Raw genomic sequence first — 17,840 nt, forward strand, 5'->3', positions numbered from 1 at the left:
TCGCTAGAACAACTGTTAAGAGGAGACTTTGTGCAGCAGGCCTTCATGGTAAAATAGCTGCTAGGAAACCACTGCTAAGGACAGGCAACAAGCAGAAGAGACTTGTTTGGGCTAAAGAACACAAGGAATGGATATTAGACCAGTGGAAATCTGTGCTTTGGTCTGATGAGTCCAAATTTGAGATCTTTGGATCCAACCACCGTGTGTCTTTGTGCGACGCAGAAAAGGTGAACGGATGGACTCTACATGCCTGGTTGCCACCGTGAAGCATGGAGGAGGAGGTGTGATGCTGTGGGGGTGCTTTGCTGGTGAAACTGTTGGGGATTTATTCAAAATTGCAAAAGGCATACTGAACCAGCATGGCTACCACAGCATCTTGCAGCGGCATGCTATTCCATCCGGTTTGCATTTAGTTGGACCATGTGAGGTAAATCCGGAGATATGACGATAAATCATGATATTCAAGTTATGTCAGGAAGCCCTCTCCTGGTGTCACCCCCCCTTTCCTTCACACAACTCCTTCAAGCAGAAAATTTACCACAGGGATAAACGGTTTGTTTAGCAGATAGGTGTCAAAGGAACTGGTCTGTGTTCCACTTACACCTCCAACAGCCATCTCCTCTGATATGGAGATTAGTGTTCTCTCAGGCCTCTAAAACAAAGAGAGAGAGGAAGAGCCCCTGGGAGCTGTGTCCGCTCATCAAAGAAAGTGGACAGTGACCTGGCAAAACCAAAAGGAAGCTAATCACCACAGGAGAGCATACTGCTGGCTCCGTAATATCATACCCAGTTATGATATTACCGTGCGTCTCAGCCATACACCCCCTACATCGTTAGAATCGGGACTTCGAGCCGAATCTGTGCATATCCTCGGAGTGTATATGGCACCCTGGGGCGGCGAGATATAGAGCACTGCTAGTAGGAGTCCGGTAAATGAGTCGTGCTTGGACTCAAAATGCAGAGGGGACCCGGGCGGATCTGATGGCACCAGAACCATCCCGATCGGACCTCCCAGTCTGGAGTTGCAGGTAATAGCCCCTTCTGGGATATTACTCTGACTCCATGCAGGGGGAGTGGCAGTGCTTCCCTGTGAGGTCACTAAGGTAGGAGGGGACCTGGATTTGCCCAGGTTGATAACCCTACTTCGGCCATTTTCCAGGGTTCTTTCGCCGGGGGTCACGTGTAGGAAACATCTGTGGGAAAGATCCTGGAAACCTGGTCTACAGCGCCCCCCTGTGGCCAGACGCACAAGGTAACTGCTGGAACTGTGTATGCCTGTTTGTAAACCATGCTTTATCTGTAACTGTACTCTGACATATGTATATTCTGTAGATCTTCTATTGTATATATTGTATTTTCTAGTGTGGCTTTAGGCTGATTAAATTATATAATTAATCTTGGGCTGTTCTGTTATCTCGATCTTGAATCCCACGTCTGTGTGTTCGGCTAATAGTTACCGTGAAGCGGTTGGTGGCAGCGAGTTGTGCCAAGGATTATTGTGGGGAGGCCAGTGAGATTCGGGGAGGTTTTATATATTCCGCCCGCGGAGGTCGGGGGAATATATACCCTACTCTCACTGGGGACCCTTCAATAATCGGCATAAGTAGTATAGCGGCCTCCTTGCTTATTGTCGGGCACTTCCATAATTGGCCTGACTATAAGAGGGGAGCTAGAGAGCGCGTCACGTGCTCTGTCTGTCGGTCGGGAGGTATAAAGGAGGGGTGACCCCCACTTGTTACCCCCCGATTGTGACGTACTGGTAGCCAGCGCGGGGGATTTCTGAGTGACCCCCCCCCGGTGGTTCGTGACATATTGGTGGCATAGCGGTGGGATCGAGATAATAGTGTGTGTGAGTGTGAGACCCATACTCCCAGACACTAAAGACTGCCTGCAGCAGCTGTGGCTGCTGGGGTCTTCAGACCAGACCAACACTAGAGTGTCAGAGTGCAGATACTGTAAGGTGTGTGGGTGCATCAGGTGTCAGTTCTGTGTCAGTGACCAAAAGTCTGCAACAATGGCTGAGAGCACCAGGAGCAAAGCCAAAGGAATGGCCGATGCTCAGGCCAGAGACGATGAGGAGGTTGTCCACGAGCCCTCCAAGAGCCCGACGCCAGAGAACAGCTCTGCAGAGGACATTGCACAACCTGGCACTGCTGGACAAGATGAGGAGGAGCTCGCCCAAGGGTCCTCAACGAGCCAGATGCCAGTCCTCCGCTCTGAAATGGACAGTGAATCACCTGGCTCTGCAGCGTGCCGCAGATCACCACTTGCCAATCCCTCCGGCCTGAGAGGTGCAGAGGCCCTCCTTCAAGCTGCCTTGGCCAGGCTTATGGCTGGAGACCGGGATACCTACGAGATACTCATGGCCGAGCGTGAGCGACAGGCAGCGCGTGACGCTGAGGCTGCGGAGCGGCAAGCAGTGCGTGAGGCTGCGGAGCGGCAAGCAGCACGTGAAGAGCGACAGCAACAGGCAGAGCGTGACCACCAGCTGCAGCTAGCTCAGCTCCGGCCCTCATCAGCCACACGTGACCTTCAAGACACCAAACTTCCAAAGGTCCGTGTTGAGGACTTCCCAGTGCTGGAGAAGGATGGAGACTTGGACTCTTTCCTGACTGCTTTTGAACGGACTTGCTTGCAGCACCATCTGGACAAGGAGCAGTGGGCCAAATACCTGACCCCCCGTTTAAGGGGTAAGGCCCTGGAAATCCTTGGGGACTTGCCTACTGAGGCAGATCAGGGCTACGACACCATCAAGCGGGCCCTGATCCAACAGTACAACCTCACTCCGGAGTCCTACCGCAAGAAGTTCCGGACCCTGCAGAAGGGACCAAAGGACTCCTGGGCTGACCACCGGCGGGCACTTGCCCGAGCTGCCGACCACTGGACCCAAGGCCTGCAGCTTACCACCGGACCAGAGATCCTAGACTTGGTCATCACAGAGCAACTCTTGTGGAACTGCCCTGAGGATCTCCGCCAGTTCATCCGAGACCAGAAGCCAAAGGGGTCCACGGCTACAGCTGCCCTGGCCGATGACTACACCAACAATCGGGCTCCTGAGGCCAGGAGAGCAGCCACCAGCAGCACCTGGAGAGGGGGTAAGATGAATTCTGCGACTGCCCCACCTGCCCCTAGACTGCAGGGGGTGTCCCCCTCAACTCCCCTCTCCAGGCCCGTGGCAGAGCCAAGACGGTGCCACCAGTGCAACCTACCTGGACACTTCAAGGCCATGTGCCCTCAGCGTCCCAAGGCCCCGGCTCCGTCCCCGTCCCAAGGGCCGCCCAAGGTGTATTGTGTGGGTGGGGGTGGTGGTAGGTCCCTGGACTGCTTCCAACCTGTCACCGTCGGCCGGTCTGTGACCATAGGACTGCGAGACAGCGCCTCGGAGGTGACTCTGGTGCGGCCTGAGATGGTGTCCCCCCAAGACTTGATACCTGGAAAAACCCTCGCTGTCTCCGGGATTGGAGGCATTGACCCGGCGCTGCCTGTTGCTGGCATTTATGTGGACTGGGGCGCAGGGCGAGGGGTGAGAGAGGTGGGGGTAACTGATCGGATCCCCGCAAACGTGCTACTTGGGACAGATTTGGGGCAGATAACCTCCCAGTTTGGGCCCCCCCCAAGGGCTGAACCTTCAGCCAGTACTGACGTGCCTCCGGACAATGTGAATGTGTTATCTATGAATGATGTGAGAGAGGGGGGAGTGAACTCTGATATTTCTGCTTGCATAGACACCATAGACACACACTCAGCTGCAGCTGTGACGGGGGAGGGGAAAGGTGTGACAATGCCTCTACAAGTGATCAGCCAGTGAGCTGGGATCTGTTGCCCTCTGCAGGGATAAGCAGAGAGCAGGGTGCTGCAGGGGGAGGACCAGTGTGTGGGGTGGGGGCTACCACAGCAAATGTGGGGTCCCCAGAGATTTCACAGCGGGGTTCTGTTGCTGCAGGAGGGGAACAGGCAGGTGAAATTGGGGGCCGGTCCAGGAGCGGAAGTGCTCCCAGGTAAGATCTCGGTGCATGGTTCCCCCACAACCGGGGTGTCAGGAAGCCAGGTAGGTCTGCCTGAACCGGCGACTTGGTCAGGAACGGAGGAGGAGCAGGCACGACCCACGGTCGCAGCGGCTGTGGCCGCTGTCACCCGCAGTGGGAGTGCTGGAAGCCAAGGGGCCTCCCGGAGGTCCGATAGCTCTTCCCCTTCTGACCAAGTGGCAGCCGAGTCAGGTGGAGGCCGGGACACAGGTCCCGGGGTACTGACTGAAAATGTGACAGTCTCGTCGATTCTGGCCACATCTAGTCAGGGGTTTCAGGCAGCGTTAGAAGCTGACGCCAGCCTGAAAGCTCTTAAGGAACAGGTGGCACAGCCTCCCTCGGACTCGGACCCGGAGCGAGTGGTCTGGGACCAAGGACGGCTGTACCGGGTCACGGTCCAGCAGGGTTCACCGGAGGCGTGGCCCAGGGAACGACAGTTGGTGGTACCCTATCCGTTCCGGACGGAGTTGTTGCGGATCGCACATGAGATTACGATGGCCGGACACCTAGGGATCGCTAAGACCAAGGCCAGGTTAAACCAGCATTTCTACTGGCCAAAAATGGGGGCCGATGTGGTTGCCTACTGCCGTTCGTGTGAAACCTGTCAGAGAGTGGGGAAGGCGGGGCCACACCCCAAAGCCCCACTGGTATCTCTGCCAATCATCGATGAGCCTTTCAGGAGGGTGGCTGTGGATCTGGTCGGCCCGCTGGCCATCCCCAGCAGCTCCGGGAAACGCTTCATACTAACGGTAGTGGACTATGCCACCCGGTACCCAGAAGCAGTGGCCTTGTCGTCCATTCGGGCTGACAAGGTGGCCACCGCCTTGCTGGAGATTTTCTCCCGAGTGGGTTTTCCCCAGGAAATGCTCACTGACCGGGGGACCCAATTCATGTCCCAGCTGATGGAGGCCCTCTGTAAGCAAGTCCAGGTGCGACATCTGGTGGCCAGCCCGTACCATCCACAGACTAATGGCCTGTGCGAGCGGTTCAATGGCACGTTAAAGCAGATGCTTAAGATGTTGGTCGACTCCCACGGGCGTGACTGGGAGCGGTATCTCCCACACCTGTTATTTGCTTACCGGGAGGTTCCACAGGCCTCAACGGGATTCTCACCGTTTGAGCTCCTGTACGGGCGACGTGTGCGGGGCCCCCTGGCTCTGGTGAAAGAGGCTTGGGAAGGGGATTTGGCCACCCCTGGAGTGTCGGTTATCGAGTATGTCATGCGCTTCCGGGACAAAATGCAGGCCTTGACGCAACTGGTACACGACAATATGGCTCAAGCCCAGGCCGATCAGAAGCGTTGGTACGACCAGAACGCTTGTCAGAGGACCTACCAAGTGGGTCAAAAGGTGTGGGTACTGGTCCCCGTACCACAGGACAAGCTTCAGGCAGCCTGGGAAGGCCCATACCTCGTGTACCAGCAGCTCAACCCTGTAACGTACCTGGTCACCCTGGACCCTGCCCGTGGAAGGCGGAAGCCCTTCCATGTGAACATGATGAAGGCACATCATGAGCGGGAGGCATGTGCACTCCCTGTGTGCAACCTGCCCGAGGAGGGAGAAGCGGAAACCCTCTTGGATATGCTAGCCCAGGTTAGGGCAGGCGGATCCATTGAGGATGTGGAGGTTGGCCACCAGCTCTTGGAGGACCAACGGTCCCAGCTGTGGGCCACCCTACACCCCTTCCGGGGGTTGTTTACCAACCAGCCCGGAAGGACTGACTTGGCTGTCCATCACGTGGACACTGGGGATCATCCCCCGATCCGGCGTTCAGCATATCGGGTCTCCCTGGAGGTGCAGCAACACATGCGCCAGGAGATTGACGAGATGCTGAAGCTGGGGGTGATCCAGGCATCCAACAGCGCTTGGGCCTCGCCTGTAGTCCTCGTCCCTAAGAAGGACCGAACCACTCGGTTCTGCGTGGACTACAGGGGGCTCAATGCTGTCACGGTCGCCGATGCGTACCCAATGCCACGCATCGATGACCTGCTCGATCAGTTGGCCGGGGCTCAGTACCTGACCATCATGGACCTGAGCCGGGGATATTGGCAGATCCCCCTGACTCGCAAGGCCAGGGAACGCTCTGCCTTTATTACCCCATTTGGACTGTACGAGTCCACGGTGATGCCATTCGGGATGAGGAATGCCCCTGCCACCTTCCAGCGGATGGTCAACACCCTGCTCAAGGGACTTGAAGGGTACGCGGCTGCGTACCTGGATGACATTGCCGTCTTCAGTCCCACCTGGGAAGATCACCTAGAGCATCTAGCACAGGTGCTCAGGCGGATCCACCAGGCAGGTTTGACCATCAAGCCGGGAAAGTGTCAGCTGGCCATGAGCGAGGTCCAGTACCTCGGTCACCGGGTAGGCGGGAGAACACTGAAGCCCGAGCCTGAGAAAGTGGAAGCCATCGCATCCTGGCCCACCCCCAGGACCAAGAAGCAGGTGATGTCCTTCTTGGGGACCGCTGGGTACTATAGGAGGTTTGTTCCATGCTATAGTAGCCTGGCAAAGCCCTTGACGGACCTCACCAAGAAGAAGCTGCCCTCTGCAGTCGATTGGACAGTGGACTGCGAGACAGCCTTCCGGGCCCTAAAGGACGCCCTGTCCAGCCCGCCCGTGCTACAGGCAGCCGACTTCACGCGGCCGTTTGTAGTACAGACCGACGCCAGTGACTTCCGCCTCGGTGCGGTACTCAGCCAGGTGGACTCTGCGAGCCAAGAGCACCCAGTCTTGTACCTGAGCAGGAAGCTGTTACCAAGGGAAGTGGCCTACTCCACAATGGAGAAGGAATGCCTAGCCATAGTGTGGGCTCTGCAGCGTCTGCAACCCTATCTATACGGGCGCCACTTCATCGTGGAGACGGACCACAATCCCCTCAGCTGGTTACACACTGTCTCCGGGACGAATGGCAGGTTGTTGCGATGGAGCCTGGCGCTCCAGCAATACAACTTCACCATTCGACACAAAAGGGGCCGTGACCACGGTAACGCAGACGGGCTGTCCCGACAAGGAGAGGTCGCGGACGGGCGCACGGGGGAACACCGGAGTGTGCTGCCCCCTAGCGCCCTCAAAAGGGGGGAGGTGTGAGGTATATCCGGAGATATGACGATAAATCATGATATTCAAGTTATGTCAGGAAGCCCTCTCCTGGTGTCACCCCCCCTTTCCTTCACACAACTCCTTCAAGCAGAAAATTTACCACAGGGATAAACGGTTTGTTTAGCAGATAGGTGTCAAAGGAACTGGTCTGTGTTCCACTTACACCTCCAACAGCCATCTCCTCTGATATGGAGATTAGTGTTCTCTCAGGCCTCTAAAACAAAGAGAGAGAGGAAGAGCCCCTGGGAGCTGTGTCCGCTCATCAAAGAAAGTGGACAGTGACCTGGCAAAACCAAAAGGAAGCTAATCACCACAGGAGAGCATACTGCTGGCTCCGTAATATCATACCCAGTTATGATATTACCGTGCGTCTCAGCCATACACCCCCTACATCGTTAGAATCGGGACTTCGAGCCGAATCTGTGCATATCCTCGGAGTGTATATGGCACCCTGGGGCGGCGAGATATAGAGCACTGCTAGTAGGAGTCCGGTAAATGAGTCGTGCTTGGACTCAAAATGCAGAGGGGACCCGGGCGGATCTGATGGCACCAGAACCATCCCGATCGGACCTCCCAGTCCGGAGTTGCAGGTAATAGCCCCTTCTGGGATATTACTCTGACTCCATGCAGGGGGAGTGGCAGTGCTTCCCTGTGAGGTCACTAAGGTAGGAGGGGACCTGGATTTGCCCAGGTTGATAACCCTACTTCGGCCATTTTCCAGGGTTCTTTCGCCGGGGGTCACGTGTAGGAAACATCTGTGGGAAAGATCCTGGAAACCTGGTCTACAGCGCCCCCCTGTGGCCAGACGCACAAGGTAACTGCTGGAACTGTGTATGCCTGTTTGTAAACCATGCTTTATCTGTAACTGTACTCTGACATATGTATATTCTGTAGATCTCCTATTGTATATATTGTATTTTCTAGTGTGGCTTTAGGCTGATTAAATTATATAATTAATCTTGGGCTGTTCTGTTATCTCGATCTTGAATCCCACGTCTGTGTGTTCGGCTAATAGTTACCGTGAAGCGGTTGGTGGCAGCGAGTTGTGCCAAGGATTATTGTGGGGAGGCCAGTGAGATTCGGGGAGGTTTTATATATTCCGCCCGCGGAGGTCGGGGGAATATATACCCTACTCTCACCGGGGACCCTTCAATAATCGGCATAAGTAGTATAGCGGCCTCCTTGCTTATTGTCGGGCACTTCCATAATTGGCCTGACTATAAGAGGGGCGCTAGAGAGCGCGTCACGTGCTCTGTCTGTCGGTCGGGAGGTATAAAGGAGGGGTGACCCCCACTTGTTACCCCCCGATTGTGACGTACTGGTAGCCAGCGCGGGGGATTTCTGAGTGACCCCCCCCGGTGGTTCGTGACAGACCATCATTTATTTTTCAACAGGACAATGACCCCAAACACACCTCCAGGCTGTGTAAGGGCTATTTGACTAAGAAGGAGAGTGATGGCGTGCTACGCCAGATGACCTGGCCTCCACAGTCACCAGATCTGAACCCAATCAAGATGGTTTGGGGTGAGCTGAGTGAAGGCAAAAGGGCCATATAGACAATACGTTTTGGTGGTATAAACTGCCTTCTTCACGGTCCAAGCCAAAACTCAAGTTTTGGCTTGGACCGTGAAGAAGGCAGTTTTTACCGCCAAAACGCGTTGTCCATAACGCACTATTTCCTGCAACTTATTATTTACAGCTTTGTTACATTTTTTAATTCTTCTACCAATAAATCCATAGTTTTCTGCCAACGGGACTTCTTGATATTTCCTGGATCCCTCTTCCTTTTCCATATATATATATATATATATATATATATATATATATATATATATATATATATATATATATATGTATATATATACATACACACACACACACACACTCACACAATATATAACTCGTGTGTTGGAATTGGCTGTGAACACACTATACTATACACATTCTCTGGGAATGCCCCATATCCAATATCCTGCCTAGCAGCGAAAGCAGCCATCACCTCCTCCATCAATCTTCAGTCAATTGTGGGATTGTCCTGACGATTATTGACAACCGGAATGCTGTTTGTGACAATGACTGTCGACGGTACATTTTAGATTTAGTGGATTTGTAGTAAATGACATGAAATCTGGATTTTCAATTTTGAAGTCCTTTCTCTAGCTGAGTCATGTGCTGAGATGTTATAAATCTATCAGAACTCGTGCTAGTTCTCACTGCTTTCAGCTCTCACCCTCTTTTTTCACAGTGTTAGAAATACAATAGTAAGACATAGGTGTTGGCACAGAGATTTCCACAAAATGGAGACGGAAGAAAGTATCTCAGGCAGGGTAAACAAACAATTCATAGACAAGAGGAAATGAGTGCAGGATATAAGAGGTACTGATATATGAGCAGTGCTCCAGGTAAACTCACAGAACTGAACTCACATCCAGCCTATACTATTAGGAGACATCCATAAGGCTGAAAACTGCATATCATGGGGTTTTAAAATGAACAACAGAATTAAGCAAAGGCATATAAACAAATCTAAAAGTTGAAATTGGGCTCCATCAACCTAGAAAAAAAATTGTGACAGATTAATTCAGAGTCACGGAACATGAGGTATAACAGAATGGTGTACCTCCCAACTTTTTAGTTACAGGGAAAGGAACATGAATTATGACATGTACATAGGAAAAGCGCTCCTTGCGAAGGCCCCTTAGTGTTCTATTGGAGAATTTGTTTGCAGAACTGCAGTCCATCAGCCAGATTAGTAATCTGTGATCACTGCAGGGGCGGTCAGTGAATCTCCTGACCACCCGGCATTCACAGATCTTGGTTTGATTACCCAGACTGGTGTAATGTTATCATAGCGTCGTGATGCACATACAACATCACGGCAGCCCAGCTAATCAAAAGAGCCAGGAATGTCAGGTAATAACTTATTACTAATAAGGAGATTCACAGGCTTCCTGTCATGATCCAGGACCAGTATTCCCCGCTCCAGAGTTTCCCAGACCCAGCCTGGTCATGTCAGGGGTTAACTCCCATCAGCCTCGTTCTGGTTTCAGGAGACACTATATCTGGTCTCTGCACCTCCATTCCAGTGCTGGTTATAGTTTTGCTCTGCAGACTGTGACTGGCTCTGGTGAGAATTCCTGTTTGATCTGACTTCTTGTTACCGTGCCCTGACCTGCACCCTCCCCCGTTCGTTCGTCCGTCCCAGTCCCTGACTTCCCTCTCTTGTCATTTGTTTACCAATCCTGGTTCATCCTCCTTCCCGTGTTTGTGCCTCCTCACCCTCCGGTCTTGTCTTCTGTTCCCTGTACCCTTTGTGTTTCCCTCTGCATACCTGATCTCCCGGCATCCAACTTCGGTTCTGTTTTCTGTTCTGTTGTTGATTCTCCCATTTCTAGTTTTCACCCAGCATAATACTCACTTTATGACCCTCATTCAGTATTACGCTCCTTAAAATGGTCCCCTTTCCCCCACATACACAACACATGCTGTGATACACACATTGAATTTCCTCACACAATTTGTGCCCACAGTACCCTCACATGTACAGTATGATACCTTCACAGTGCCACCAACGCATGACGCCACTGTAATGCCAAAGTATATGATACTCCCACTTTTCCCCCCACCACATAGTATGTCACTTCACATAGTGTCCTACAATTTATGATGTCCCCACAATTTCCTCAGTACAGTATGATACATCCACGCTCCCACACACTCTTTACGATACCCAACAATGCTGCCCACATAGTATGATGCCCCCAGAGTATGATTTTCCTACAGAACCCCAACAGAAATTATGATTCCCCCAAAAACCAGTATGAGGCCCCAACAGTCCCTTTTCCACCATATCTGCAACCTGAGAATGCAGATACTGTTCAAATCAAGATGCCAGGGGTGTGTGTGTGTGTGTGTGTGTGTGTGTGTGTGTGTGTGTGTGTGTGTGTGTGTGGGTGGGTACATTTGTCACTGCACACCCCCAAATAATGAGCTTTATGGCTGTTGCTTGGTCTACTGCTATTAGCAGTACACCACTAGAATGAAGCGTGTCTACTGAATTTAGAGCAATTTTGTTAACTAAAAGGTAATGACTCGCCCACCCCAGGGCTATGGGACACCCGTTGCCGGGCCGGACTAGTCCGGGGGACGTCAGTGGTGGCGGGGCCCGACTCCGTGCCCTGGTGGGGTCAATTAGTATGGCTGAAGTGTTGGGGTGATTAAAGTTTATATTTGTCGTGACGCCACCTGTGGTTTGCGGCTATTAAGCCGCCGCTGCTGTATGAGACCTCCGGGGTGATGGAACGGCAGCAACGGTGGTACTGCTCCCCACAGGTGGAGCGGTGCCCCGGGGCAACAGTTGGTGCTTGTAAGTGTCTATGGTGATGTTGGTGTGAATGATACGGTGCAGGGCCGACAGGCAGTGAAAGAAACAGTCACAAACAGTAGTCTCTTTACCTTCTCCTCTTTTACTTTGAGAACAGTCCAGTCCTGGGAGACCGTTACAGGTGGTCGACGGCTCCGGCCGGCCTGGAAGTAACTGAGGTATCTTTTTGGCCAGATGAGTATGAGGCCTACTCCTGGTCTTTCTTTGCTGTTTTAGGACCCTGCACTCTGGATTAGCAATGGCCCTCTTGCTGCTGGGACCGATGATACGTCCCTCTCCCTGTGTGGTAGGCTGCGCAGGCCCTCTCTGGTGCTTCTCTGCTGGAGTCCACACCGGGCCCTGGTGATGCAGCTGTACCTTCAGGTTGTTTATGGGCGAGGTGCTTGCAGCTCTCCTGCCCTTCGGATTCAGCTACCAGGGAATATTTTAGGCCCTGGTGGCCACAGACTCCGATGTCCAAGTCTACTTCTTTGCCTCTCTGCAGCTCTGGCCTCCCTGGACTGAGCTAACCAGCTCCAGCCCCAGTTCACCAGACTGCACACTCTGCATCTGCTCTCTCTGCTCTCTCCTCACAGACTGAACACTAACCCCTCCCTCAGGTCAGACTTAAGGAATGCTCCCTGGAACTCCAGGTTCAGAGCTCCCCCTGCTGGCCTGAGGGAGAAACTGCGTTGGATGTTGAACTTACTGGCCAATGATTCCCCCAATTACCTCCAGGCTCAGCATTAACCCTTTGGATGGGCAACGCTGTTGTGGCGACCAGGTCCTGGGGCGCCACAGTAACCACTACTAACGTGTTACACTGTGGTATTTGCTCGGTGCTCTTCAGTGGGTGCTATGTGCTTTGCTGTGTTTGTTGTTTCTAGGGAGGTATGTTGTGCTTTGCTGTATTATTTGGCGGTGTATCTAGTTCTGCACTGTAGTATTTGGCGCCTCTAGGATGGAATTTTGTGCTGTAGTATGTGTTTGTAGCTGCTGGGGATATATTTACTTCAGTGCTCTAGTATTGGTTTGGTGCTTTTATGGTGGTATTTTGTGCTGTGTTGTGGTTTGTGAAAAAGGAAAGGGAACTCTTTTAGTAGCCTGGACAGAATGGCTGAAGAGTAAGGACCTTCCTGAGAGTGATATGAGTATGCAAACAGCTCACCATATTCCATATATTTTGACAACTGATTCCCTTTTCCACAGTACTCTGCACTCTGTGTTCTTCACGCTTCTGTAACTTCGCCATGACCCATTCACATTGTCCCACCTCTCGTCACTGTATTTGCTCTACATCACTAGGCACAGTCTTCAGTGCCACGTGACTAGTGAAGAGCTTGAAAGAAAACCGTCTATTTGGCTTAGTTCTGTTTGGCACAAGAAACAAACAAAACAAAGTGAATATTGTCATCTCACCACCCTGATGACCGAGTGCCTCCTGTATACTGATGTCCTAAGTCAAGGGGGGTGGCAGCCCTAAAATCAAACACTCCTGCAATCTAGCATCCAAAGAGTTCTCGATAAAACATTTAGCTATATTCCAGCAAAAACATTAGTGCATGCCCTCATCATCTCCCGCCTCGACTACTGCAACCTCCTGCTCTCTGGCCTCCCTTCCAACACTCTTGCACCCCTCCAATCTATCCTAAACTCTGCGGCCCGCTTAATCCACCTCTTCCCACGCTATTCTCCAGCCTCGCCACTCCGCCAATCCCTCCACTGGCTTCCCATCGCCCAACGACTCCAGTTCAAAACATTAACCATGACATACAAAGCCATCCACAACCTGTCTCCTCCCTACATCTGTGACCTAGTCTCCCGGTACCTACCTGCACGCAACCTCAGATCTTCACAAGATCTCCTTCTCTACTCCCCTCTTATCTCCTCTTCCCACAATCGCGTACAAGATTTCTCCCGTGCCTCCCCCATACTCTGGAACGCTCTACCTCAGCATATCAGACTCTCCCCTACCGTGGAAAGCTTCAAGAGGAACCTCAAGACCCACCTATTCCAACAAGCCTACAACCTACAATAGCCATCAGTCCAGTACAACACTGCGCAACCAGCTCTGTCCCCACCTATTGTACCATCATCCATTCCCTGTACACTGTGAGCCCTCGCGGGCAGGGTCCTCTCTCCTCCTATACCAGTCTGTTTTGTACTGTTAATGATTGTTGCACGCATACCCTCTTTCACATGTAAAGCGCCATGGAATAAATGGCGCTATAATAATAAATAATAATAATGTTAAAATCCATGTATGGAGCCCATATGCATTGCCTAGCCAATTAGCATGTGGAGCCTGTGTTTATATTATAGATGTTGTCCACTACTTTTACATTGCTCGCCTATCCTTACTATAGGTTATCAATGTCTGACACCCGGCACCCCCGCCGATCAGTTGTTCTTGGTGCTGGTGACAGACAGCTGGAAATGCTCAGTTCCGAAGCTGCCTCGTTTTCAGATAGCGGCTGCGGCCGGGTACTGCACATCCACCTCCCATTGAGTTGAATAGGAGGCAGATGTGCAGTAGACGAGGCAGCTCCGGAACTGAGAATTTCGAGCTGCCTGCTGTCACCGCCAGCACTGAAAACAGCTGATCTGTAGTTGCCAGGTGTCAGACACTGGCAGAATAGACATTGATGACCTATCCGAAGGATAGACCATAAATGTAAAAGTAGTGGAGAAACGCTTTAATTAGCGCGTTTCGGGATGTATCAGCCCTTATTCATAGCTTATACAGCAAACTATATCCCTACTAAAAAGTATAAAAATCACTATGCAAAATGTATTTTACTGATTACTACTGATTACACTGCTCAGCTTTTGAATCAGCCAGAGAACAGACATGTACAGTGCTGGCCAAAAGTATTGGCACCCCTGCAATTCTGTCAGATAATACTCAGTTTATTCTTGAAAATGATTGCAATCACAAATTCTTTGGTATTATTATCTTCATTTATTTTGCTTGCAATGAAAAAAACACAAAAGAGAATGAAACAAAAATCAAATCATTGATCATTTCACACAAAACTCCAAAAATGGGCCAGACAAAAGTATTGGCACCCTTAGCCTAATACTTGGTTGCACAACCTTTAGCCAAAATAACTGCGAACAACCGCTTCCGGTAACCATCCGTGAGTTTCTTACAATGCTCTGCTGGAATTTTAGACCATTCTTCTTTGGCAAACTGCTCCAGCTCCCTGAGATTTGAAGGGTGCCTTCTCCAAACTGCCATTTTGAGATCTCTCCACAGGTGCTCTATGGGATTCAGGTCTGGACTCATTGCTGGCCACTTTAGTAGTCTCCAGTGCTTTCTCTCAAACCATTTTCTAGTACTTTTTGAAGTGTGTTTTGGGTCATTGTCCTGCTGGAAGACCCATGACCTCTGAAGGAGACCCAGCTTTCTCACACTGGGCCCTGCATTATGCTGCAAAATTTGTTGGTAGTCTTCAGACTTCATAATGCCATGCACACGGTCAAGCAGTCCAGTGCCAGAGGCAGCAAAGCAACCCCGAAACATCAGGAAACCTCCGCCATGTTTGACTGTAGGGACCGTGTTCTTTTCTTTGAATGCCTCTTTTTTTTCCTGTAAACTCTATGTTGATGGCTTTTCCCAAAAAGCTCTACTTTTGTCTCATCTGACCAGAGAACATTCTTCTAAAACGTTTTAGGCTTTCTCAGGTAAGTTTTGGCAAACTCCAGCCTGGCTTTTTTATGTCTCGGGGTAAGAAGTGGGGTCTTCCTGGGTATCCTACCATACAGTCCATTTTCATTCAGACGACGATGGATAGTACGGGTTGACACTGTTGTACCCTCGGACTGCAGGGCAGCTTGAACTTGCTTGGATGTTAGTCGAGGTTCTTTATCCACCATCTGCACAATCTTGCGTTGAAATCTCTCGTCAATTTTTCTTTTCCTTCCACATCTTGGGAGGTTAGCCACAGTGCCATGGGCTTTAAACTTCTTGATGACACTGTGCACCGTAAACACAGGAACTTTCAGGTCTTTGGAGATGGACTTGTAGCCTTGAGATTGCTCATGCTTCCTCACAATTTGGATTCTCAAGTCCTCAGACAGTTCTTTGGTCTTCTTTCTTTCCTCCATGCTCAATGTGGTGCACACAAGGACACAGGACAGAGGTTGAGTCAACTTTAATCCATGTCAACTGGCTGCAAGTGTGATTTAGTTATTGCCAACACCTGTTAGGTGCCACAGGTAAGTTATGGGTGCTGTTAGTTACACAAATTAGAGAAGTGTCGCGGGCGGAGGAGGGGACGCCGCGCTCTCCCTCTGCTCGGGTCCGGTTGCCGCTGCGGCTGCTGCGGCCTGCTGCTGCTGCTCGGTGGCTCGAGCGATGGGCCGGATCCCGGGGACTCGAGCGGCGCTCCTCGCCCGTGAGTGAAAGGGGATTGGGTTTTGGGATAGTTTATTGTCCGTGACGCCACCCACGGTTGTGGTGATTAAGTGGACACCACCGCTGCTCTTTCTGGGGAGCCCGGGAGTGATGGTATGGAGCAGCCAGTTGTTGATGTGCCCTCCGTGGGTAGGGGTTGTGGTGCTCCCGGGGCCCAGTGATGGGATTGGAATGGTGGACAGGCGGGTCTGGGGCCTGTGGAGGTGCAGGGCCGCAGGGGCAGCGCTGTGCCGCACGGCTTGGAGGTACTCACTCAGCCAGTAAACACGACACAGTTCTCGGTAAACAAAAGGCTGGTTGGACGGGTCCCTCGGACGGTTCACGGTGCTGATGTTCCCTGCAGTTAGCGGTGACGGTCTCTTCCCTGCACCTATGAAAGTCTCTTTGGTAGCGATGGGTCCCCACCGGTTACCCACTCCTCGGCTTCAAGCTGGGCCGAAGGAGCCCTACTTTGCCCGCAGGCGCTGGCCCTGGGACACTGGTGCCCTGGCGGTGGCGGTGTCTCCCCTTCACGGTCGGGCTGTTGCCTTCAATCGGGACTTGGTTGTTAGGAGACAGACGTCCTCTTCACTGACGGATTTGGCAAATTATTGGCGACTCCTAGCCTTGCCGGGATCCGAAAGGCCCCTGCCCTGGTGCTGACTGTTCTTCGTATACTGCTCCGGTACCGCCGGGTCACCACCCGTCCGCGGTCCTTCCAGCAACCTCCGAGCAGTCCCCCTGCAGATTATCACCGCCGTCTGCTGACCTTGCTGTCTCAGTCCGGGGCACACACCCGGACCAGCTTCAGGCTTGCTTAACTGTCACTTAGTTTTCCACTTTAACTCCTCTTACAAGCTCCTCTACTACTTCCTTCTACTTCACTCCCCTAGCTTGAACTGCCTGGTTCTCCCGCCTCCAGGGCTGTGAACTCCTCGGTGGGTGGAGCCAACCGCCTGGCCCACCCCCTGGTGTGGACATCAGCCCCTGGAGGAAGGCAACAAGGATTTTAGGTTAGCTTGGATGTACCTTCCGGGAATGTGGGGTGCATGTGATGTTGTGACCTGTGACCCCTGGCTTGCCCAGGGCGTCACAGAAGCATCACATGATTTTTCAAACAGTGCCAATACTTTTGTCCACCCCCTTTTTATGTTTGGTGTGGAATTATATCCAATTTGGCTTTATGACAATTTTTTTTATTTTTTTTTTCATTGAAGACAAATTAAATAAAGATGATAATACCAAAGAATTTGTGATTGCAATCATTTTCAAGAAGAAACTGAGTATTATCTGACAGAATTTCAGGGGTGCCAATACTTTTGGCCAGCACTGTATTTGGAGTCTGGACCACGTTCTTAATACAGAACGTGAAACCACATTGTATAGTGTTACAGAAATATATACATATTAATAAGAGAACAACTTCATCTAGAGCAATGCAGTGTGTTGGAAACTCAGCTGGAGAATGTGCAGAACGCTGGCTACGCGATTGCACATAAGTCATAGCCATTATTATATTACAGAAGGACTGGATCGATATAGCTAGTGAAATACTTACAGGACCGACTGTCCTAACAAGAGGAAGGAAAAGCACTGAGCAAACATTGCTAACCATATAATGAGGGAGCCATGTCTGGCGCAAAGGAGTGGCTGGAACAGCTGTCATGTGATTGCTGGTTATACAGCCTGCCATGCGTAGATATAGGACAAGAAACAAATCCTGGACTGGCACATTCTCTACAGCGGAGTTTTACGTCAAATTGCAAATATTTCACAATAATATGCATGGCAAATAATTCCAACCATCTAATATAAAAGCAGAGTTCTGCCATAATATCAGCTGTAATATTAATACAGAACGACATATATCACGCTCACACACAAAGGTCAGAGGCATAGGTTACACAATCCCATCTCAGATGCCATACAGATGGTAATTGAGATGGGTAAGT

At 51.4% G+C, this 17,840-nt stretch overlaps 1 protein-coding gene across 1 annotated transcript in view; it reads right to left on the reverse strand.

The window, feature by feature from the left end:
• TREH (trehalase) overlaps nt 1-17,485 on the reverse strand; it is a 133,874-nt gene extending 116,389 nt beyond the window's left edge. Inside the window, exon 1 of the mRNA XM_075329302.1 lies at nt 17,447-17,485. The gene's annotated coding sequence lies outside the window, so the exon portion shown is untranslated. The remainder of the gene's footprint in view (nt 1-17,446) is intronic.
• Nucleotides 17,486-17,840: the final 355 nt, after the last annotated feature.

This window comes from Anomaloglossus baeobatrachus, chromosome 11 (genome assembly GCF_048569485.1).
Source record: "Anomaloglossus baeobatrachus isolate aAnoBae1 chromosome 11, aAnoBae1.hap1, whole genome shotgun sequence".
NCBI lineage: Eukaryota > Metazoa > Chordata > Amphibia > Anura > Aromobatidae > Anomaloglossus > Anomaloglossus baeobatrachus.